We start from the raw sequence: 25,269 nt of genomic DNA, 5'->3' as shown, positions 1-25,269 counted from the left end.
AATGAATAAAGATTTGTACTGCCTTTTTTTTTCTTAAGAAAACATGCCATTTTGATACTTTTAGTCTTTCTATATCTTGATCATAAAAAGGTTTGAATGCACTTTATGGGGTTCTAACTCTGGTCAACAGCCAAACCTCCCATACTCAATAGCTGTTGATTTGGGTTGATTACAGCTCAGTAATCAACAAAGGCAGCACAGTCCTTCACTGAAAATTTTGAGACAAAGCTATATTTCAGAATTTAAAAATGTTCAGAACCTTATAAGATATGTATAAAATGTATGCCTATTATGTGGGATAAAGACTATAAATATCCTCTCTTCAGTTCAGTGTTCACAGCTAAATGCATTCAAATCAAGTCAAACCTTAAGACTGAATAAATTATAATTTTTTTGTTCATTTTAAAAGATTTCTGGATTCTAGAATTGTGAAGAAAAGAAATAATTGTGAATAAGTATAACAATGAATTATTAAATTGGGATAATTGTAGATTCACAGGCAATTGTAAGAATTAATAGAGACATCTATCATACAACATGGTTACTAGAGTATATAATAAATTATATCCTTGAAAAATGCTGGGTGGTTATAAAGCATTCTCAGAAAAATGATAACTATGTGAGGCATTGCATATCTTAATTGGGTAGATTTAGTCATTCTACAATGTATACTACTACCAAACATCATGTTGTACATGGGAAATACATATAATTTTATCGGCTAATTAAAAAAATAAAAAATATGAAACATTTATAAAAGAATTCATATGGAGAGATCCATTGCACTCATTGTCCTGTTCCCCACAATGGTAGCATTTTTGCAAAACTCTAATATCACAGCCAGGATATTGGTATTGATATAATCCACTAATCTTATTAAGATTTCCCCAGTTTTACCTGTATTCATTCTGTATGTGTGTATTAGGTTCTATACATTTTATCACTTGTATAGGCTCATGTATTCACAATAGTCAATATCTGAATAGTTCCAACACCAAATGGATCCCTGTTACCCTTTTACAACCACACCTGCACACCTCCTTCTCTTCACCCAATGCCTCGCTCTGGCAATCACTAATCTGTTCTCTATTCTTAAAATTTTGTCAACTTGAAAATGTTATATAAATGAAATCATACAGTATGTAACCCTTGGTTAAATTTCCATTTCTACATGTTCATTGTTAGTAGATAGAGATAATTGATTCTGTATCTTGTGACCTTACTCAATTCATTTATTATTACTGGGAGGTTTTTGGATTTTTTATTTTAAGTAAATTCCTTGGGAATTTCTACCTGGATAATTCTCTTCTGCAAAGAGAGATAATTTTGTTTCTTCCTTTCTAATCTGTATGTCTTTATTTTTCTTGCCTTCATGCAATGGTGAGAACTTCCAGCACTGTGTTGAATATGAGTAGTGAGAGTGGACATCTCTGCCTGTTCCCTTCTTAGGGAGAAGGCATTCAGTCTTTCATCATTAACTATGATGTTAGAGGTAGGTTTTTTTTTTGTAGATACTTTTATAAAGTTGAAGTATTTCCCTTCTATTTCTATCTTGTTGAGAGTTTTTATTATGAATTGGTGTTATATTTTCTTGAAATGCTTTTCCTGCATCAATTGATAAGATCATATGACTTGTCTTCCTCTTGTTTACATGGTAAATTATATGGATTGACTTTCAGATGTTGAACCAGGTTTGTGTACTTGGAATAAATGCTACTGGGTTATGGTGGTGTGACTGGACACTGCAGAGTTTAGTTTGCTAATATGTTGTAGATAGGTTTTGTGCCTAAGTCCATAAGAAATAATGACCTGTAACACTATTTCTAGCACTGACTGTGTGTGGTGTTGATAGAAAGGTAATATTGGTCTCATAAAATGAGTTGGCAAGAATTCCTTGTTTCCTATTTTCTGTAAGACACTGTAAAATGGCTATTATGCTTTTAAAAAATGTTTTGAAGAGCTCTTCAGGTCAACCTTCTGGGCCTGGACATTTCCTTTTAGGGAGCTTTTAAATTGTGAATTTGGTGGTTATAGGTTTATTAAGATTATCATTTCATCTCAGGGGGGTTTTGGTAGTTTAGGGTTTTGAGGAGTTGGTCTATACTTTCTAAGTTATAAAAATTACCAGCATATCTTTCTCCATCCTTTTATTTTCAACTAACCTATGTTGTGGAATTTGAAGTGAGTTTCTTGTAAGCAGCACATAGTTGGGCTATTTGTATTTGTTTTTACCACCTTGCCAATATTTTAATTGGTGTATTTAAGGTAATTATTGATACGTTAGCACTTACATCTGGACTTAGTTTATAAGTGTTGCATTTTTGTTGTTGTCTCTGAGGTTCCTTAGGCTCTGTTCACTCTTACTTTTTCTTTCCAGACTGTTTTCTTTTGGTTGTTCAGATTGGGTAAATTAAATTGTTCTGTCTTCAAAATTCACTCACTGTATGCATTGTCTTTACTAGTAGGACCATAGTATCAACTGAAAAGAAAAAATATTGTATTTTTTACTTCTGCAATTCCCACTTGGTTCTTTTTTTTTTTTTAAACCCTTTATTTATTTGCAGTTTTTTTTTTCCATTTGTTTCAAGAGAACTTGTAATTGATTGTTGCACCATTTGTGTGTCAATCTTTATGATTTGCCCATGGATTTGGCCAAAAAAAAAATCTAACATAGATGCTGGCTAGAAGTGCATTTGTTTCATTACTCCCAAGGCTTTCTTTGGTCTCTTGGTTTTCCTAATGATGTAATTGGTAATTTATAATAAAACAGTTCGTCTTTAATGTTCACATAGCTGTTCATTTCAGTGAGCCTCAGAACAATTTGTATGGCAGGGAAAGTTATGAAAAATGTACTGTGAAGTTAAATTGAACTTTAAAAAAAATACAAAAGAAAGCATTGGCTTAGAGCTAGTTAGACTTTTACATGAATTTTGAATTGTATGATCTTCTCAATCCCTTCTTTGTTGAGGGACATTTTCCTGGAACTAGTACAATAAGGGAAGGAAAGAAAATAAAGGTAAAAAGATTATAAAAGAAAAAGTAAAAGTGTAATTATTATAATTCAGCATAATTGTAATAACAAAAAATCTTTTCAGCATTACAGATAAACTGTTAGATAAGTGAATTTAGCAAGACCACTGGGATCAACACCATCATATAAAAATCAATTGTATTTGATGGAGTGGCAAACGAAAAGAAAATGAAAATTTTAAAATATTTAATTTAGCATAAAAAAATCAAATAACTAGGAATAAATCTATAAAAAAGATGTAAAATATTTACACCAAAAAGTATAAAAGATAGTTGAGAATATACATGTTCTATAAATATATGTATTAATTTCTTTTAAAAAATTATTTTTTATTTTTTATTATACTTTAAGTTCTAGGGTACATGTGCACAACATGCAGGTTTGTTACATATGTATACATGTGCCGTGTTGGTGTGCTGCACCCATTAACTCATCATTTACATCAGGTATATCTCCTAATGCTAGCCCTTCCTCCCTACCCCGACCCCACAACAGGCCCCGGTGTGTGATGTTCCCCTTCCTGTGTCCAAGTGATCTCATTGTTCAGTTCCCACCTATGAGTGAGAACATGTGGTGTTTGGTTTTCTGTTCTTGTGATAGTTTGCTGAGAATGATGGTTTCCAGCTGCATCCATGTCCCTACAAAGGACACGAACTCATCCTTTTTTATGGTGGCATAGTATTCCATGGTATGTATGTGCCACATTTTCTTAACCCAGTCTGTTACTGATGGACATTTGGGTTGATTATAAGTCTTTGCTACTGTGAATAGTGCTGCAATACCCATACATGTGCATGTGTCTTTATGGCAGCATGATTTATAATCCTTTGGGTTTATCTCCAGTAATAGGATGGCTGGGTCAAATGGTATTTCTAGTTCTAGACCCTTGAGGAATCGCCACACTGTTTTCCACAATGGTTGAACTAGTTTACAGTCCCACCAACAGTGTAAAAGTGTTCCTATTTCTCCACATCCTCTCCAGCACCTGTTGTTTCCTGATTCTTTAATGATTGCCATTCTAACTGGTGTGAGATGGTATCTCATTGTGGTTTGGATTTGCATTTCTCTGATGGCCAGTGATGATGAGCATTTTTTCATGTGTCTGTTGGCTGTATGAATGTCTTCTTTTGAGAAATGTCTGTTCATATCCTTTGCCCACTTTTTGATGGGGTTGTTTGATTTTTTCTTGCAAATATGTTTGAGTTCTTTGTAGGTTCTGGATATTAGCCCTTTGTTAGATGAGTAGATTGCAAAAATTTTCTCCCATTCTGTAGGTTGCCTGTTCACTCTGATGGTAGTTTCTTTTGCTGTGCAGAAGCTCTTTAGTTTAATTAGATCCCATTTGTCAATTTTGGCTTTTGTTGCCTTTGCTTTTGTTGTTTTAGACATGAAGTCCTTGCCCATGCCAATGTCCTGAATGGTATTACCTAGGTTTTCTTCTAGGGTTTTTATGGTTTTAGGTCTAACATTTAAGTCTCTAATCCATCTTGAATTAATTTTCATATAAGGAGTGAGGAAAGGATCCAATTTCAGCTTTCTACTTATGGCTAGCCAATTTCCCCAGCACCATTTATTAAATAGGGAATCCTTTCCCCATTTCTTGTTTTTATCAGGTTTGTCAAAGATCAGATGGCTGTAGATGTGTGGTATTATTTCTGAGGGCTCTGTTCTGTTCCATTGGTCTAAATCTCTGTTTTGGTACCAGTACCATGCTGTTTTGGCTACTGTAGCCTTGTAGTATACTTTGAAGTCAGGTAGCGTGATGTCTCCAGCTTTGTTCTTTTGGCTTAGGATTGTCTTGGCAATGTGGGCTCTTTTTTGGTTCCAGATGAACTTTAAAGCAGTTTTTTCCAACTCTGTGAAGAAAGTCATTGGTAGCTTAATGGGGATGGCATTGAAGCTGTAAATTACCTTGGGTAGTATGGCCATTTTCACAATACTGATTCTTCCTCTCCATGAGCATGGTATGTTCTTCCATTTGTTTGTGTCCTCTTTTATTTCACTGAGCAGTGATTTGTAGTTCTCCTTGAAGAGCTCCTTCACATCCCTTGTAAGTTGGATTCCTAGGTATTTGAGTCTCTTTGAAGCTATTTTGAATAGGAGTTCATTCATGATTTGGCTCTCTGTTTGCCTGATACTGGTATGTAAGAATGCTTGTGATTTATGCACATTGATTTTGTATTCTGAGACTTTGCTGAAGCTGCTTATCAGCTTAAGGAGATTTTGGGCTGAGACGATGGGGTTTTCTAAATAGACAATCATGTCATCTGCTAACAGGGACAATTTGACTTTTTCTTTTCCTAACTGAATACCGTTTATTTCTTTCTCTTGCCTGATTGCCCTAGTCAGAACTTCCCACACTATGTTGAATAGGAGTGGTGAGAGAGGGCATCCCTGTCTTGTGCCAGTTTTCAAAGGGAATGCTTCCAGTTTTTGGCCATTCAGTAAAATATTGGCTGTGGGTTTGTCATGTATAGCTCTTATTATTTTGAGATATGTTCCATCAATCCCAAATTTATTGAGCGTTTTTAGCATGAAGGGCTGTTGAATTTTGTCAAAGGCCTTTTCTGCATCTATTGAGATAATCATGTGGTTCTTGTCTTTGGTTCTGTTTATATGCTGGATTACGTTTATTGATTTGCGAATGTTGAACCAGCCTTGCATCTCCGGGATGAAACACACTTGATCATGGTGGATAAGCTTTTTGATGTGCTGCTGGATCCGGTTTGCCAGTATTTTATTGAGGATTTTTGCATTGATGTTTATCAGGAATATTGGTCTAAAATCCTCTTTTTTTGTTGTGTCTGTGCCAGGCTTTGGTATCAGGATGATGTTGGCCTCATAAAATGAGTTAGGGAGGATTCCCTCTTTTTCTATTGATTGGAATAGTTTCAGAAGGAATGGTACCAGCTCCTCCTTGTACCTCCAGTAGAATTCGGCTGTGAATCCATCTGGTCCTGAACTTTTTTTGGTTGTAGGCTATTAATTATTACCTCAATTTCAGAGCCTGTTATTGGTCTATTCAGGGATTCAACTTCTTCCTGGTTTAGTCTTGGGAGAGTGTAAATGTCCAGGAATTTATCCATTTCTTCTAGCTTTTCTATTTTATTTGTGTAGAGGTGTTTATAGTATTCTCTGATGGTAGTTTGTATTTCTGTGGGGTCGGTGGTGATATCCCCTTTATCATTTTTTATTGCGTCTATTTGATTCTTCTCTCTTTTCTTCTTTATTAGTCTTGCTAGCAGTCTGTCAATTTTGTTGATCTTTTCAAAAAACCAGCTCCTGGATTCATTGATTTTTTGGAGGGCTTTTTGTGTCACTATCTCCTTCAGTTCTGCTCTGATCTTAGTTATTTCTTGCCTTCTGCTAGCTTTTGAATGTGTTTGCTCTTGCTTCTCTAGTTCTTTTAATTGTGATGTTAGAGTGTCAATTTTAGATCTTTCCAGCTTTCTCTTGTGGACATTTAGTGCTATAAATTTCCCTCTACACACTGCTTTAAATGTGTCCCAGAGTTTCTGGTACATTGTATCTTTGTTCTCACTGATTTCAAAGAACATCTTTATTTCTGCCTTCATTTCGTTATGTACCCAGTAATCATTCAGGAGCAGGTTGTTCAGTTTCCATGTAGTTGAGCGGTTTTGATTGAGTTTCTTAGTCCTGAGTTCTAGTTTGATTGCACTGTGGTCTGAGAGACAGTGTGTTATAATATCTGTTCTTTTACATTTGCTGAGGAGTGCTTTACTTCCAACTATGTGGTCAATTTTGGAATAAGTGTGATGTGGTGCTGAGAAGAATGTATATTCTGTTGATTTGGAGTAGAGAGTTCTGTAGATGTCTATTAGGTCTGCTTGCTACAGAGTTGAGTTCAATTCCTGGATATCCTTGTTAACTTTCTGTCTTGTTGATCTGTCTAATGTTGACAGTGGGGTGTTGAAGTCTCCCATTATTGTTGTATGGGAGTCTAAGTCTCTTTGTAAGTCTCTAAGGACTTGCTTTATGAATCTGGGTACTCCTGTATTGGGTGCATGTATATTTAGGATAGTTAGCTCTTCCTGATGAATTGATCCCTTTACCATTATATAATGGCCTTTTTTGTCTCTTTTGATCTTTGATGATTTAAAGTCTGTTTTATCAGAGACTAGGATTGCAACCCCTGCTTTTTTTGGTTCTCCATTTGCTTGGTAGATCTTCCTCCATCCCTTTGTTTTGAGCCTATGTATGTCTCTGCATGTGAGATGGGTCTCCAGAATACAGCAAACTGGTGGGTCTTGACTCTTTATCCAATTAGCCAGTCTGTGTCTTTTAATTGGATTATTTAGTCCATTTACATTTAAGGTTAATATGTTATGTGTGAACTTGATCCTGTCATTATGATATTAGCTGGCTATTTTGCTCATTAGTTGGTGCAGTTTCTTCCTAGCATTGATGAACTTTACATTTTGGCATGTTTTTGCAATGGCTGGTACCAGTTGTTCCTTTCCATGTTAGTGCTTCCTCCAGGGTGTCTTGTAGGGCAGGCCTAGTGGTGACAAAATCTCTTAGCATTTGCTTGTCTGTAAAGGATTTTATTTCTCCTTCACTTATGAAACTTAGTTTGGCTGGATATGAAATTCTGGGTTGAAAATTCTTTTCTTTAATAATGTTCAATGTTGTCTCCCACTCTCCTCTGGCTGGTAGAGTTTCTGCCAACAGATCTGCTATTAGTCTGATGGGCTTCCCTTTGTGGGTAACCCAACCTTTCTCTCTGGCTGCCTTTAACATCTTTTTCTTCATTTCAACTTTGGTGAATCTGATAATTATGTGTCTTGGAGTTGCTCTTCTCAAGGAGTATCTTTGTGGTGTTCTCTGTATTTCCCGAATTTGAATGTTGGCCTGCCTTACTAGATTGGGGAAGTTCTCCTGGATGATATCCTGCAGAGTGTTTTCCAACTTGGTTCCATTTTCCCCATCACTTTCAGGCACACCAATCATATATAGATTTGGTCTTTTCACATAATCCCATATTTCTTGGAGGCTTTGTTCATTTCTTTTTACTCTGTTTTCTCTACACTTCTCTTCTCACTTCATTTCATTCATTTGATCTTCAGTCACTGATACTCTTTCTTCCAGTTCATTGAGTCGATTACTGAAGCTTGTCCATTTGTCATGTAGTTCTTGTGTCATGGTTTTCATCTCTATTAGTTCTTTTAAGGTCTTCTCTGCATTGATTATTCTAGTTATCCATTCATCCATTCTTTTGTCAAGATTTTTAGTTTCTTTGTGCTGGTTACATAGTTCCTCCTTTAGCTCTGAGAAGTTTGATCAACTGAAGCCTTCTTCTCTCAACTCATCAAAGTCATTTTTCCATCCAGCTTTGTTCCGTTGCTGGCAATGAGCTGTGTTCCTTTGGAGGGGTAGATGCGCTCTGATTTTTTGAATTTCCAGCTTTTTTGCACTGCTTTTTCCCTATCTTTGTGGTTTTATCTGTCTTTGGTCTTTGATGCTGGTGACGTACTGATGGGGTTTTGGTGTGGGTGTCCTTTCTGTTTGTTAGTTTTCCTTCTAACAGTCAGGACCCTCAGCTGCAGGTCTGTTGGAGTTTGCCTGGGGTCCACTCCAGACCCTGTTTGCCTGGGTATCAGCAGCAGAGGCTGCAGAAGATAGAATATTGCTGAACAGCGAGTGTTGCTGTCTGATTCTTGCTCTGGAAGCCTCGTCTCAGGGGTGTACCCAGCCATGTGAGGTGTGAGGTGTCAGTCTGCACCTTGTGGGGAATGTCTCCCAGTTAGGCTACTCAGGAGTCAGGGACCCACTTGAACAGGCAGTCTGTTCTCAGATCTCAGCCTCCATGCTGGGAGAACCACTGCTCTCTTCAAAGCTGTCAGACAGGGACATTTACTTCTGCAGAGGTTTCTGCTGCTTTTGGTTTAGCTATACCCTGTCCCCAGAGGTGGAGTCTACAAAGGCAGGCATGACTCCTTGAGCTGTGGTGGGCTCCACCCAATTTGAGCTTCCTGGTGGCTTTGTTTACCTACTTAAGCCTCAGCAATGGCTGGCGCACCTCCCCCAGCCTCGCTGCCACCTTGCAGTTAGATTTCCGACTGTTGTGCTAGCAATGAGGGAGGCTCCGTGGGCGTGGGTCCTTCCGGGCCAGGTGTGGGATATAATCTCCTGGTGTGCTATTTGCTAAGACCCTTGGTAAAGTGCAGTATTAGGGTGGGAGTTACCCAATTTTCCAGGTGTTATGTTTTCTTTTTCTAGGAAAGACAATTTCCTTTGTCTAGCAAAAGGAATTCTCTTCCCCCTTGCACTTCCCAGGTAAGGCGATGCTCACCCTGCTTCAGCTCTCACTGGTTGGGCTACACCTGCGGACCAGCACCGACTGTCTGACATGCCCTAGTAAGATGTACCTGGTACCTCAGTTGAAAATGCAGAAATCACCCATCTTCTGTGTTGCTCATGCTGGGAGCTGGAGGCTGGAGCTGTTTCTATTCAGCCATTTTGGGCACCCCCCACATATGTTTTAATTTCTCTTTGAGACAAACTCTTGCTCTACTGCCCAGGCTAGATTACAGTGGCACAATCATGACTCACTGCAGCCTTGGCCTCTCGGGCTCAAGCAAACCTCCCACCTCAACCTCCCAAGTAGTGGTGTTCCCAGACCAAACCAAGGGTCAGGCTGCTATTTCTCATGGCCCCAAAACAAGATGCAGATGAGCTGGTGAGGGAGATAGTTTTTACTTCTATAACTGGTTGTAGGGAGAAGGCCTGGAGATTGTCACCAGACCAACTCAAAATTACAAAGTTTTCCAGAACTTGTATACCTTCTACGGTGTATATCTACATGTAAGTGTGCATTCATCTAAAGACATAAGTGATTAACTTCTTTTAATCTGTAACTAAAGTCTGAGTCCTGAAGATCTTCCTCTGGAGCCTCAGTAAATTTCCTTCATCTAAATGGGTCCAGGTGCTGGGATGATTACCCTTATCTTGTCTCCTGCTAAATCACAGAAGTTTGGGGAGTTCCTTCAGACCGTCAATAAACTTGTTTGTGGAGGCCTGGAGAGTTTCTTCAGACCCACAATAAAGCTTGTTTAATCCTACATAGGTCCTGTTAAGAATTCCTTTGTTATTTTGTCATCCTTTAAGGCCAAGGAAAGGCCTAGGCAAAACTCTTGGTGGGCTTTTGTTACATCCCTGTCTTTGTATAAGGGGACTGGCTTTTAATGTTTAACTTAACCACTCGGTCAGTACTGAAACTGTTGTTATGGAGGCCTGTGTCAGTGAGACCTGGCCTGCCACACTGGGGCCTACAGGCATGTGCCACCATGCCTGGCTAAGTTTTTGTATTTTATGTAGGGACAGGGTTTTGCCATGTTGCCCAGCTGTTCTCAAATTCCTGGGCCAACCTGATCCACCCATCTCAGCCTTCCAAAGTGCTGGGATTATAAGTGTGAGCCAGTGTGCCCCGACTTGAGAAAAAAATATTTTTAAAAGACCAAAATAAATGAAAGAACATACTATGTTCATGAAATGGGAGACATATTATTGTAAAGAACTCAGTTCTCTTAAAATTATAGTTTCATGCAATATTGATCGAACTCTAGACAAGTTTTGTTGTGTGTGTGCATGTTCTGAAATGGACACAATATTTCTAAAATTTGTGTGTAAATGCAAATAAACAAATATTTCTTCCAATTTACTTCAGGCAATAGTTTTACTAAATATTTCACAGCTACGTAACACCATTTTTCAGCCTCCTATAATAGTTTTCTCACTACCCATTTTCTGGTTCTCAAACCAAACTTATATCTTCGAGGTTTTATTATGGTAGCATCCCACTTCCATGTACCTATTTGTCTTTATTAAATATTGCTACATAATGAAAAATGAGAATACAGCAGCAGCATACAACAAAATTAACTTATTTAGTTCACATATCTGTGGGTTAGCTGAGTGCCAGTGGGTCTAGACTGGGTTCACCTAGGAGGTTCTGTGGGTCTTGGGCTTATTCATACATCTGCAGGTCAGATGTGAGTGGTTAGTCTCAGCTGGACTGACTTGGCCAGGGCAACTCTGTTTCATGCTCATCCCCTCCTGAGAAAAGTCAGGGTGTATTTTTCTCATGGCAATGGCAGAAGTGCAAGAGTAAAAGCCCAATCATATGAGCACTTTTTAAGCCTTAAAAGGCAGTGCCTGATAACATTCCATTGGCCAAAGCAAGTCATTCGTCCAAGTCCAAAGTCAGGTAAATGAGGGCAAATTATTCTCTACCCATGCAGGAAAGACAAATATTTTTGAAAAATAATCTAATATATCACAATTTGTAATGAACTATTTTAGTTTTTAAAAATATGATTTTTTTAGAGCAATTTTAGGTTCACAGCAAAATGGTGCAAAAGTACAGAGTTCTCATGCACCAACCTCTCCCACCTGACACAGTTTTCCTCTTGAATTAGTAGGGAGCATTTGTTACATTCGATGAATCAACATTGACACATTATTACTATTAACTGAAGTATATAGTTTCCATTAGGGTTTACACTTTGTGCAGTACACTCCTACAGGTTTTAACAAAGGCATAATGTCTAGTATCCACCATTGCAGTATCATACAGAGTAGTTTCACTGGCCTAAAAATCCCCTGTGCTCAACCTATTTTTTGTCCTCTATATCCAACCCCCTGGCAACTTGATCTTTTTACTGTGTCCATAGATTTTCCTTTTCTGGAAAGCATATAGCTAAAATCATACAGTATACACTGTTTTCAGATCGGCTTCCCTCTCATACACATTTAATTTTTCTCTACACCTTCCTATGGCTTGATGGCTCATTTCTTTGTAGCCCTAGGTAATATTCCGTTATCTGGATGTTACAGATCATTTACCCACTCTCCTATGGAAAGACATCTAAGTTGCTCCCAAATTCTGGTAGTTCTGAATAAAGCTGTTACAGATATCTGTGTATAGGTTATTATGTGGATGTACATTTTCAACTCAATTCAGTAACTAGCAAGGGGTGCAACTTCCGGATCATATGACAACATATGTTTAGTTTTGTAAGAAATAGCTTAATGGTTTTTAAAAATGGCTGCGCCATTTTGCATTCCCACCAGCATTTGCTCTTTTCCCATTCTCAACAGCTTTTGATGGTGTTAGGGTTTTTTTTTTTTATTTTAACCACATGCACGCTTATCATTGTTTTAATTTGCAATTGTCGAATGACATGATGTTGAGCATCTTGAGCTTCTTTTCACATTCTTATTTGTCATGTATATATCTACTTTGATGAGATGTCTTTTCAAATTGATTCCATGTTTTGCTCCTTGTTGAATTTTAAGAGTTTTTAAAAACATATTTTGGATTATATGGGTTATTTATGAGATACAAGGTATGTATTTGCAAATATATTCTCCCAGTCTGTGGCTTATCTTTTTATTCTCTTGATACTGTATTTTAGAGAAAAAATTTTGTAATTTTAGTGAAGTCCAGTTTATAAATTATTTATTTCATGGATCATGTTTTTGGTGTATAGTTAAAAATCATGATCAAGCCTAAGGTCATCTAAATTTTTTCTATGTTATCTTCTATAGGTTTCATAATTTTGCATTTTGCATTTAGGCCTATGACTCATTTTGATGTAAGGATGTAAAGTCAGTGTCTAGGTTCACTTTTCTATATGTGGGTGTCTAGTTGTTCTAGCATCATTTAGTGTAAAAATAATTCTTTCCCTACTGTATTGTCTTTTCTCCTTCATCAAAGATCAGTTCAATTCATGTTTGTGGTTCTATCTCTGGTTTCTATTCTGTTCCATTAATCTATTTGCCTTATGCCATACTGTCTTGATTACTGTAGTTTCAGTGTTGTGTTGGCTGTTCTTGGTCTTTTGCCTCTTCAAATAAACTTTAGAACAAGTTTGCCTATATCCTTAAAATAAATTTCTGGGAGTTTGATTGGGATGGCATTGAATCTATAGGTCGAGTTGGGAAGAACTGATATCTTACTAATGCTGAGTCTTTCCAGAAACTGATCATATCTCCACTTATTTAGTTCTTTGATTTCTTTCGTCAGAGTTTAATAGTTTTCCTCAGATAGATCTTATAAATACTTTGTTAAATTTATAACTATTTTATTTCTGGGGTGCTAATGTAAATGATATTTTGTTTTTTTCTCAAAATCCAATTATCCTTTGCTAAAATTGATTTGATTAAATATATACATATACATATATATATATATATATATATACACACACACACACACCTATTTAGGTTGTCTATTCTTGTGTAAGTTTTGGCAGATTGTGTCTTTCAAAAATTGTTCAATTTCATCTAGGTTTTTGAATTTGTGAGCATAAGATTGTTCTCTCTGGGCCGGGCGCGGTGGCTCAAGCCTGTAATCCCAGCACTTTGGGAGGCCGAGGCGGGCGGATCACCAGGTCAGGAGATCGAGACCATCCTGGCTAACATGGTGAAACCCCGTCTCTACTAAAAAAAAAAACACAAAAAACTAGCCGGGCGAGGTGGCGGGCACCTGTAGTCCCAGCTACTCGGGAGGCTGAGGCAGGAGAATGGCGTAAACCCGGGAGGCAGAGCTTGCAGTGAGCTGAGATCCGGCCACTGCATTCCAGCCTGGGCGACAGAGCGAGACTCTGTCTCCAAAAGAAAAAAAAAAAAAAAAAAAGATTGTTCTCTCTCTCTCTATATTTATATATATATATATATATTTATTTTTTTTGAGACAGAGTCTTACTCTATCGCCCAGGCTGGAGTGCAGTGGCATGATCTCGGCTCACCACAACCTCCGTCTCCTGGGTTCAAGAGATTCCCTTGGCTCAGCCTCCTGAGTAGTTCTTTATTATCGTATTAATATCCACAGAATATGTGGTGATGACCTCTTTCATTTCTGATATGAATAATTTGTTACTTCTCTATTTTTCTTAGTTACTCTGGCTAGAGTGTTACTAATTTTATTGAGTTTTTAAAAGAGGCATCTTTTGGTTTCATTGATTTTTTTAACTGGCATGATTTCTGCTCTAATTTTTATTATATGTTTTCTTCTGCTTACTTCAAATTTAATTTGCTCTTCTTTTTCTAGTTTCTTAAGTGAAAACTCAGGTTACTGAGTTTAGATTTTATTCTTTAATACATGCATTTCGTGCTACAAATTTTCCTCTGCTTTCACTGCCTTCCACAAATTCTGATAAGTTGTATTTTTATTTCAGAAATTTTTAAATTTCCCTTGAGATTTCTCCCATGTGTTTCCTAGAAATGTGTTGTTTAACTTCCAAGTTGGGATTTTCCACTATCTTCCTATTGCTGACTTCTAGTTTAATTCCACTGTGGCCTGAATGGCCTGAGAGCAAACATTGTATGATTTTGATTCTTTTAAATTTGTTAAGTGGTTTCTTTTTTCAGAATACTGTTTATGTTGGTTAGTATTTCATGTAGGCTGAAGACAATGTGCATAATTTTATACATGTTAATTAAAGTGAACTGATTAATGATGCTAGTGAGTTCAACTGTGGCCTTACTGATTTTCTGCCTGCTGGTCTAATGGATAGAGGGATGTTGAATTCTCCAGTGTAATAGTACATTTATCTGTTTCATATTGAAGTTGTTTCACTTCTTGTCTCATGTGTATTGACACTCTGTTGCAAAGTACATATACATTAAAGATTGCTATTTCTTACTGCAGACTTGACTCATTTGTCATTATGTGATGCCCTTCCTTATCCTTGCTAATTTTCCTTGCTCTGAAGTCAGCTCTGTCTGATGTCAATAAAACAACTCCAGTTTTCATTTGATTAGTAGTAGCATGCTGTATCTTCCTCCATCCCTTTATTTTCAATCTATATGTATTTTTATATTTGAAGTTGATTTCTTGTAGATGACATATAGTTGGTTGTTGTTTCACTCTGAAAATCTCTGTCTTTTGATTGTATATTTAGAACAGTGGGATTTAAGGTGATTATTGATGTAGTTGAATTAATATCTACCCTATTGTTACTCTTTTCAATTGACTCTCTTTGTCTTTGTTTCTGCTTTCTGTGGTTTAAATTGGGCATTTTATAGGACTTCATTTTCTTTCCTTACTTTGCACATCAATTATACCTCTCCCCTTCCCCATTCTTTCAGTGGTTGCCCTAGTGTTTGCAATACATATTGACAACTAATCCAACTCCATCTCCACATAACACTATACTACTTCCTGGGTAGTGCAAGTTCCTATAATAAAGCTTTCCTAATATCTCTTGCTTGTCCTTTGTATCATTGCTGGCATTAATTTTAGTTATTCTTAAACTATAATCAATGAATGCATTGTTGCTATTATTTTTAACAAGCTATTATCTGTCAGATTAATTAAGAATTTTAAAAAATCAAATTTTCAAGATTTTACTTTTACTTATTTCTTCCCTAACACTCTTCCTTTCTTTATGTAGATCTGATTTTCTGACCTACATAATTTTTCTTTTCTTAAATAATTCCCTTTAACATATCCCTCAGGAAAGCTCTATTGGCAATAAATTCCCTTAAGTTTTGGTTGTCTGAAAGTATTTCTTTTTCACTTTTGAAAGATAATTTCACTGGATATGGAATTTTAGGTTGGCGGTTATTTTCTCTTAGCACCTTAAATATTTTATTGCATTCTCTTCTTGCTTGTATAACTTTTGAAAAAAAGTCTGATATAATTTTTAGCTCTGTTCCTATATAGGCAAGATTTTATTTTTCCTCTGGCTTCTTTGAGGATTTCTTTATCTTTGATTTTTCATGATTTGAATATGATATGCTTAGGTGTAGACATTCTGACATTTATCCTGCTAGATGTTTTCTGAGCATTCTATAAAGACATGAAATAAATTTCACAGAAAGTTGAAATTTGTAAATTAAATGGTAAGCATAGAGTTATCCAATATAAATGTAATATGGACCGTATGTAATTTTAAATGTTTTAATTCCCATGTTTAAAAAGCTAAAAGTAATGGTAAATATGGGTGATTATGTCTACATTAGTTAATTTGACAGTGGTAATCAGTGCACAATATATATGCATATCAAATCATCACATCGTACAGCTTAAATATAATCAATTTTTACTTGTCAATTAAATATTTAAAAGTAAAATTAATTTTAGTAATATAGTTTATTTGACTCAATATATTTAAATATTATCATTTTACCATGTAATCAATATAGTTATTAATTACACAGTATATTACATTTCTTTTATTCATATTAGTTCTTTGATATCTGTTGTTTATTTTACACTCACAGCCCATGCTAATTTATACTATCCATATTTTAAGTGCTCACTAGTCATACATGGCTTGAAGTTACCATATTAGACAGTGAAGGTCTATACATTTTTGTATACTAAAAGACTTCATAATATAAATATTTAAAAAATGAAATTACTATAGTAAAACATTTTAAATATGCTTATACATATACTTACATAAATAATCTTAGCATGGGAGAGAATTTTAAAGCAAAATAGATAGAGAAACTCACAAATAACTTAATGGAAAAAGGCACATGGACAGCTTACATACATGTGAAAAGATAGCCTTATTCATAACTAACTAAATAAAAACAAACACAATTTTTAAAATCAACTTTCCAGGCATAATAAAAGTGTTAGGAGGATTGTAAAAGTATAGAAACATGGGGCCGTCATGTAGAGTTGGTGGGTCACTATGTTTAGTGGGGAGTTATTATTCCTTTCTAGTACAAATAGGTATAAAATTCTAGGTTGAATTTTATTTCAACATTTTAAATGTTTGACTCCATTCCTCTTTCTTGCATGGATTTTGACAGAAAATCTACTACAATTCTTTTCTTTATTCCTCTATAGATAGGGTATTTAGTTTTTCTGACTTCTTTTGAGATTTATTTTCTTTGCCTTCGATTTTATGTAGTTTGATTATGATACTTCTAAATGAAAATTTTCATTATTTAATCTGTTTGATGCTTTCTGCGTTAGCTTGATCTGTGGTTTGATGTCTGCTGTAACTTTGGAAAATTCTTGGCTGGGCATAGTGGCTCATACCTGTAATCCTAGAAATTTTGGAGGCCAATACGGGAGAATTACTTAAAGTCAGGAATTTGAGACCAGCCTGGGCAACATAGTGAGATCCCATCTAAAAAAAAAATAAAACAAACAGTGAGACATGGTGGTGCCCACCTGTAGCTAGACCTGCTAAGGAGACTGAGATGGGAGGATTGCCTGAGCCTAAGAGTTCAAGGGTGCAGTGAGCTATGATGGTTCCATAGCACTCCAGCCTGGGTGACAGAGTGAGACCCTGTCTCGAAGAAAAATTTAATGGAAATTCTTGGCATTATAATTTACTTTTTTCCTGCTCTGTTCTCTACTTTTTCCTCCTGGTATTCCAGATATTCCTGGTATGCCTATCTCATTTATTTGGAAATTATCCTATAATTCTTGGATGTTCATTTCTGTTCTTTATTTTTTCATTAATTTTTGGAATGTCTTGTACCTTTTTCATTGAATGCTATTGAGTATTAGTCACTCAAGTATTGAGCAATAGTCACTAAAGGACATAGACTATTAGTGTAAGGATTTGTGTTAATCTCCCTGGCCTCCCAAGACGAAGGCTGTAACAGTTAAATCCACCCCAGTGTATTTTCCTTTTAACTGCACCCGCTAGAGGCTTTAAATTGCTCCTTTGTCCTTATCTTTGTCTCCCCTCCTGACTCTGGGCTCTCCTGGGTGCTTTTCTTAGGGGGAGTCTGTGTCTTTCAGCTCTTCAAGATGTAGTCCACTCTTATTACACAGGAAACCTGTTGGTGCAGTGGTGAGGAGTAGAGATGGGCAAGTATTGGAATCTATACTCCTACGATTAAGTCTCAGGCTTTTGCTGTGTCCGTGTCCCTGGGCTGTGACCTTCATAACCTTTTTTGTCTTCTTAGCTGAGACAGCAAGGCTGGAGAGGGTTAGAGGAGGAGCAATGCCCCTGCTCCACCTGGGATGATGCTCTAGTAAAGTTTTTCACCTTGAGGAACAGTCTATTGTTACGGAGAATGCTCTGGGGTTATTTCACAATAATTACAAAAATTACTTTCTCCTGTCAGAGACATGAGGATTTTTTTTTTTTCTTTTTAATCTTTACTATGGGAACCTCATGGGATGCTTAGAGGTAAAACTCAAGAAAGTTTGAAGGAGCCCTCAGGCTGTAACATCCAGGAGCTTAATCACCCTCCAGCAGTCCACAAAGCCTCCAGCAATTTGTCAAAATTGTTATGGAGATATTCTTACCAGTTGTGGCTCGAGCCATATCTCTTAACAGTGGCTTCAGAGATTCCAGATCTTGGCCAACAGGCCTCAGCCATGATTCTCCGGATTCCCGTTTCTTCAAATTTTGGGGTGGCAGTTTGCTCTACAGCTCCTTTTGTTGATGGTAACAAGAAAAGTTACTGGTGTTTAATTTGTTCTTTTTTTTAATCTAAAGATTAGGGTGATCAAATTCAAGCATTTTATAGGAACTGAAACTGGAAGTCTTCTATCGTTTCGTGTAAAAAATGTTCATGTCACCAGTTCATGTTCATGTCACCAATTTCTCTACAATTTACATTTCTGAAAGGAGGGAGGAAAGAATTTTTGTTTTTTTTGTTTTCTTTTTGAAGATCAAGAACTAATATTTCAGAATATCAGATTTATTTTCCATCTGAATATAAGCAGGTAGAGAAACTGTAACAGCATAGAATTAACTTGTCTTTCACTTACAAAAGTTTGACATAACCCAAGACAGCATGTTCTTTAAATTTCGTAGATGCAAAAGAGAGAATGTGAGTTGAAATTATTTTTTTCTAAATGCTTTCTATATATTTGTTTCTCTAAGATCTTAATCATTCATTAATAATGTTTAGTTTCTAAGATGTCTCACTAAAGCTTGCTTTATTTTCTAAGTTTGTAATTTTAAATTCAGGCAGTTTAAATCCTTTAGAACATATCTACAAAAGTATCCAACAAAATCAACCGGAGAATGAATATTTTCATGTCCTGATCTGTAAAGAGTTAAATGTCAAATTTTTCCAAAACAAACAAATAAAAACAAACAAATAAACAAAGAAATCGCCTTTGGGTAAAAACTCACAACGGAAAATTTCAACCAAGGAAAATTATTCATAAAATTCAAGTGTCTTCAAATTAAAGCTTATAGTGGAAACTGTTTCACAACTTTAATGATATTGACCATTCTCCCAAATGTTTATAATGGGTTGCAATATGTAAACTCAATGAGAAAAGCCAAGTACAAAATGTCAGGCCTAAAACCACATAAAGGCTCTTAATAATTTTTCTAATTTCTGTTCCCCTGCAGGCTTCTGTTGTGAAACATAGATGTCTTCTGCAAGCAGCTGCCACGACCATATCTCAGAGCCCTAGTGAGTTGTAGAGAAGTTTCAAGAGTTAGGGTTTTTCCTCTGTACAGTAACTAAAATAGTAAAAAAAAAAAAAACCACAATTTTTATTCATAAAAATTGAATATAATAAATGCGTTTTTATTTTGGGGCTCATTAGTGCCTTAGTCACAAATTGAATATGCTTGTGTCTGTGTCTGTGCCTGTGTTTGCCCTGAGGCTTACAAATCAAGAGATAATTATTGGTCCAAAGGAAAACAGTATGTGCACTGCGGAAATCTGTGCTACTCTCAACTGCTGCTATTTTCCAGCTTTTCCACAGTTCCAGTTCAGATGGGTGCTTGAGCCCAGAGCTCACTTTTCTAGCTCTGGTCTGAAAGCGAATTTGGTTTGCAAATGGAAAGGACAATTGGATTCATAAGCCATAGTCACTTATCAGACACTTACTACAACCTCATGTGCTTTCCATCTTTATCCTTATTATAATTCAAGGGGGTGAATATTATCCTTCCTCTTTTAAAGATGCCTACTAACTCTTAGAGACTGCTCTTAACTGATTCAACATCCTTCTGGTGGGGAGAGGATGCCTGGGAAAAGCAAATGAAAGGACTGTAAAAGGGAAAAGGCTAATTCCAAAGAACAGAGGGCTGGCCCTCCAGGTGTCTTCTTGGTGAGCATCTGTTACCCTGCCAGAGCAGCCCGGTATAGGTTTACTCAACAACTCAACATATAATTAAGACAACCCTGTGATCTTGCCAAGATGCTCTTATTTGTTGCCATGGCACTATTGGTCCTGAGGCAACTTTAATAAAATCAAGATGACACTGACTTGTAGAAGCTTGGGAAATTTCACTGTGGCTGTGAGGTTTGGCTAGAGTCTGTGGAACTAGGGCATAGCTGTTTCCACTTCAACTCCAAAGTAGACCTCCAGACAAGAAAGAAAACCCCTTCCCCTAGTGCAAAGTTTTGTAATCTCTTCAGTACTTCACCCCACTCTCTGCCTCCAGATACCTACAAATCCACACCAAATGGCTGGGTTCAGAGTAATGTTTCTAAAAGACATATGAAAACTCAGTCATATGAGGCTGGATGATTATCCTGAGAGATCATCTCCTCCATGCTCCTTCTTGAAAACTTTTAGCATTTCTTTTTTATTTGGTCTACTTTCTGTCTGCAAACATGAATGTTGTCTTTATTCATCATCTTGACTACAATGGCACTGTTGGTTCCTCTACCAGCATTGATAGATTAGACAACATAAAAATTTCATATGTAAGTGTGTCAACTCTGTAAACATGAGAACTATAACTGTCTATCATAATGGAGCAGATTTGACTTTTATCACCACTATTCCAAGCAGGGGTGACACTACCAGTTCCAAGATTCTAAATAAAGATGCCTCAACACATGGAAATAAATACCCATGGAAATAAATACCCTGGACCAGAGGAAATTAAAGCACAAGAAGAAAATCAGGTCAAAATAGGAACAATGAAATTATACACACTGTATAGGGTGAGTGTATTTGCCATAAGTGATTCTAAAACTTGGTTTCAAGCTTTATGAAAATCAAAAAAAGGCCTGACTACCAACATATATGTTTGTAATTATCTGAAATAAGAAGGTATTCCAAATCATCAAAGGAGACAAAAACATACTCTTCTATTTTCTAAACGAAATTCCCAAAAAATTATTAAGTGATTTTTATATTGGACTCTGAGAATATAAGATAAAGTAAAAAGAAGTTGAGTAAATGTAGCACTAGCGAAGGAATTTTTGGTCATTGGGTTTATTGGAGGGTGAAGCTTGAGCAACCATTTGTGGAACATCTTCCCTAAGCATGAAAGAAAGATTGATTGAAACTGAAAGAACATTGGGCTAGAAATCAAAATCCCAGGTTTGAATTTTAGTTCTGTAGGTAGCAATGTGTGACCTTAATGAAATCATCGCCTTTGTTTACTCAATTGTTTTCTATGTGTGTTACAACATAAATGCCACATAGGTTTTGTTCACTTCTATACCTCTGGCACCAGAAAAGTGCCTGGCACATAATAAATGCGCAATAAATATTTGCTAATACATTTGTTGAATGGGTGAAACAGCAGAAGATTTACAAATAAAAATATTTGAGGAATATAAAATATCTTACAAATATGGGGGTAAGTGATGGTAGAATTAGAACATCATTATCTTATTTTCACGTGTAGGCTGCTTGGGCTACTGTAACAAAATCCTGCAGACTAGGTAGCTTTAACAACAGAAATTTATTTCTTACAGTTCTGGAGGCTGCAAAATTCAAGATTAAGGCTCTTGAAGAGTTTGGTTTCTGGCGAGAACTCTTCATGGTTTTCAGGAAGAACTCTGGTGCCTTTTACAAGAACATAAATCCTATCATATCCAGGCTCTGCCTTTATGACCTCATTTAACCTTAATTACTTCTTGATAGGCCCTGTCACCAAATACAATCAGTTAGAGAGTTAGGGCTTCAGTGTATGAATTTGGCAGAGTGCACAATTCAGTGCATAGCACTAGTAATGCCAAAGAGAGCTAATTCAACGGCAGCCTGGTAGCTTAGCAAATGGAAACATAAGTAGCCCAATGTCATTTCTCAAATGAGGCAGGATAAAGAATAATACAGACAATAAAAATAGAATTGCAATGGTATTCTAAACTATATTAAGAAACTCAATTTTAATTATTAAACCCCAAATACAGGTTCTTAGTCAAAATCTTTTTAACTCAGGTTGTATACTATATAATTAGAAGAGATACATGATTATCTCACGGTAATAAAACATTTATAAGAGGGAGAATATATAATTCTAGCTTTGTTTTCTCATTGCTCAATGTTGAAATCCTTCAATGGTTAGCATATTTTGAAATTTAGAAAATGTTCTGAAAATTAAATGGGGCCATAAAGTCAAAACAGGAAAAGTCATCAATGCCAAGCCAAAACATTTGAAAGTTATGAAAAGCAAAAAGCATTAGAAAAGATGAAAAATGATCCTGAATCTTTCTGCCAATCAGCATAATTTCCAAAGTAATTGCAAATCATATGACCTATCAAAACCCTTGGTCAATTCTATTACTTACACTCTCAGTAACAGAGATGCCCATTCCATACTTTTTAAAAATGCTTTCTTTTTTCATTTGGTTTATGAGCCACAGTAGTCTTCTATTTTTCCTATTTCTTTTTCTTTTTAAATCAACACTCTTTCTAGATATGCTCTTCCACTCAGAGGTTGTAAATACCAGCAATCCACATTGCTTCTCATGGTTATATCTGAAGCTCTAACCTCTCCTTTGAGGCCTAGTGTTACATTCCCAAATTCTCATTTAATACTTCTGTTTGGTTCTCCAGTAGACGTCCACATTTAGTAAGCTCCAAACTTATTCTTGAGTGCAACACAAGTCACCCCGTTGTTAAGGCCCACAGCCTCAATGCCACACTTGGTCTCTCCCGCAAGCAAGTTCTTCAAACAGGCCTTGCATTGGCCATCTCTTATCTGGACTTTGGCAGTCGTCTCTTGGTTGGTCCCCTGGGTCCACTCCAGCTTCCTAGTTTTCCTGCCCTTCCCCACTCAGACTACAGGGCCCAGAAACTTGTTGGATTATTGAGGTCATAGAAGGAAGTGAACTGGGAGGTGACTGGCCTGGTCATGGTGACCTTGGAGATAGTCAGAATAGAGAACAACTGTCCCATACCCAAGATGCCCTGATCTTCTACATACAATTTTGTTTCTCCTAAACAATGAAGGGAGACATAAAGGTGCTTAAATTGCCATCGTTATTTGCCTTTTTATGTGCTTTTGCTGACAATGACCTCTGTGGGTCACACACTTCCTTGGAATTCTTAACCGCTTAGTGGCTACATTCCCCATGCAGAAAATAGATTTGTTGATATTCCCTTTTTCCTAAGGTTGATGGGAGGATTAAATGAGATGAAGCATACCAGAGTGCCTACTTCAACTCATGCAGAAGGATTATTTCTAGTTATGTTATTATTTTTTTAGATCAGTTCCTATGGAGGTGTTCGGCCTCAAGCCACACATGTGGATGTAATAGTTTAACTCCCAAGACTAATTTAGTACTCTCATCTCCAAGTGTTTGTCATTCTCCCTTCGTATTCCAGGCACCCAACCAATTATTAATACATGTCATCTGCCTCCACCAATGTATGATCAAATTACCAAAGTATTTAAAAACATAGTAAAATAAAGGACATCTTTTAACCCCCAAACAAGAAACAATCTCAGAATAGAGCTCAGACTTGTGAGTGGAACACATTGGCCTTGACATTTCTATATTAGATAACTATGATCCATTTGTGTGACATTTCCCAGAACCAAGGAGAAGGCTACACCACAGCTAGGATTTCTCTCCTTCTTTTTCAAAAGACACATCTTAAGTAGGGAACCATCTTAGAAATGTCAGCTTTTAGTTCCTACTTTGGCCTTTTCACCGATGTTTTCAAGATCTTAAGATTGGATTCCAGCTGGAACAAAAGCTTCAGGCATTAGTGGTTCCCTGGGCCCAGTGGTCTCTGGAGGAAGGCAGGTGTTTCCCAAGTCTCCGAATCAGGGACAGAACCCTAGGAATCTGCAGCAGCAGGACTTCTTCCTCCTTCTTCATCTCTATTCAGAGATTTCTGCATGCAAGAATTCCTGGTTTTTTTTTCTTATTGTTTCTCTACCAACTGCCTTTATTTTTTTCCAGCTTTACGGAGGTATAGCTAACAAATAATTTTTCAGGTATGCAGCATGATATTGCAATACATGTATTTGTTGTGAAATGATTACCGCCATCAAGCTAATTGACATATCCATCATCTCACATCTCACAGTTTCATATTTTTGTGTGTTGTGTGACTATTTAAGATCTATCCTCAGAAAAATTCAAGCACATAATACATTTTTCTTTTTTCTTTCTTTCCTTTTTTTTTTGAGACAGGGTCTCAGTCTGTCATCCCATCTGGAGGGCAGTGGTACAATCATGGCTTACTGCAGCCTCGACCTCCTGGGCTCCAGCAGTCCTCCTGCCTCAGCCTCCTGGGTAGTTGAGCCCACAGATGTATGCCCCCACGCGTCAATAATATTTTTAAAGAAATTTTTGTAAATTTGGGGTTTCACTGCTCAGGCTTGTCTCGAACTCCTGGCCTTAAGCAATCCTCCTACCTTGGCCTCCCAAAGTGCTAGGAGTACAGGCATGAGCCACTGCACCTGGCCTACATGATTCTTAACTATGGTCACCCAGATCTCCAGAACTTATTCATCTTATAACTGAAAGTTTATATCCTTGACCAACATCTTGCCAATCCCCCACACCAACGTTCAGCAACCACCATTCTATTTGGTTTCTATGACTTCAACTTTTTTAGATTCCACATATAAGTGAGATCATGCAGTATTTATTTTTCTGGGTCTGACTTATTTCACTAAGCATAATTCCCTCCAGGTTCATCCATGTTGTCACAAATGTCAAGATTTCTTTCTTTTTAAAGGTGGCTAGTATTCCATTGTGTGTATATAGCACATGTCCTTTATCTATTTAGCATTGCACATAGGAGTACAGCTATATCTTTGAGACTCAAGTTTCATTTTTTTTTCAGATATATACCTAGAAATGGGATTTGTGGGTTATATGGTATTTCTATTTTTAATTTTTTGAGGAACTTTCATCCTGTTTTCCATAATGGCTGCACGAATTTGCACTTCTACCAACAGTGTACAAGGGTTCCTTATTCTCTATATACTCATATGTATAACAAAATATAGAGTATTTCTCTATATACTCTTATGTAAAGTATTCATCAGACGTGAAAACTTTAGTTTCATTATAATGCTGCTTATGTTGGTAGTGTGTAGTAAATAAAGTGAATTGGT

General features: G+C 36.7%; 1 long non-coding RNA gene across 1 annotated transcript; it reads left to right on the top strand.

Moving 5' to 3' along the window:
* Window positions 1–1,885: 1,885 nt before the first annotated feature.
* On the top strand, window positions 1,886–24,613 carry LOC117073375. Its single transcript, XR_004433212.1, has 3 exons — window positions 1,886–1,896; window positions 10,171–10,330; window positions 24,586–24,613. It is a non-coding gene; the product is annotated as an uncharacterized LOC117073375 (long non-coding RNA).
* The last annotated feature ends 656 nt before the right edge of the window (window positions 24,614–25,269 follow it).

This window comes from Trachypithecus francoisi, unplaced genomic scaffold (assembly GCF_009764315.1).
Source record: "Trachypithecus francoisi isolate TF-2019V2 unplaced genomic scaffold, Tfra_2.0 Lachesis_group4, whole genome shotgun sequence".
NCBI classification, from domain to species: Eukaryota; Metazoa; Chordata; class Mammalia; order Primates; family Cercopithecidae; genus Trachypithecus; species Trachypithecus francoisi.
This window is presented reverse-complemented; position numbering and strand designations above follow the sequence as displayed.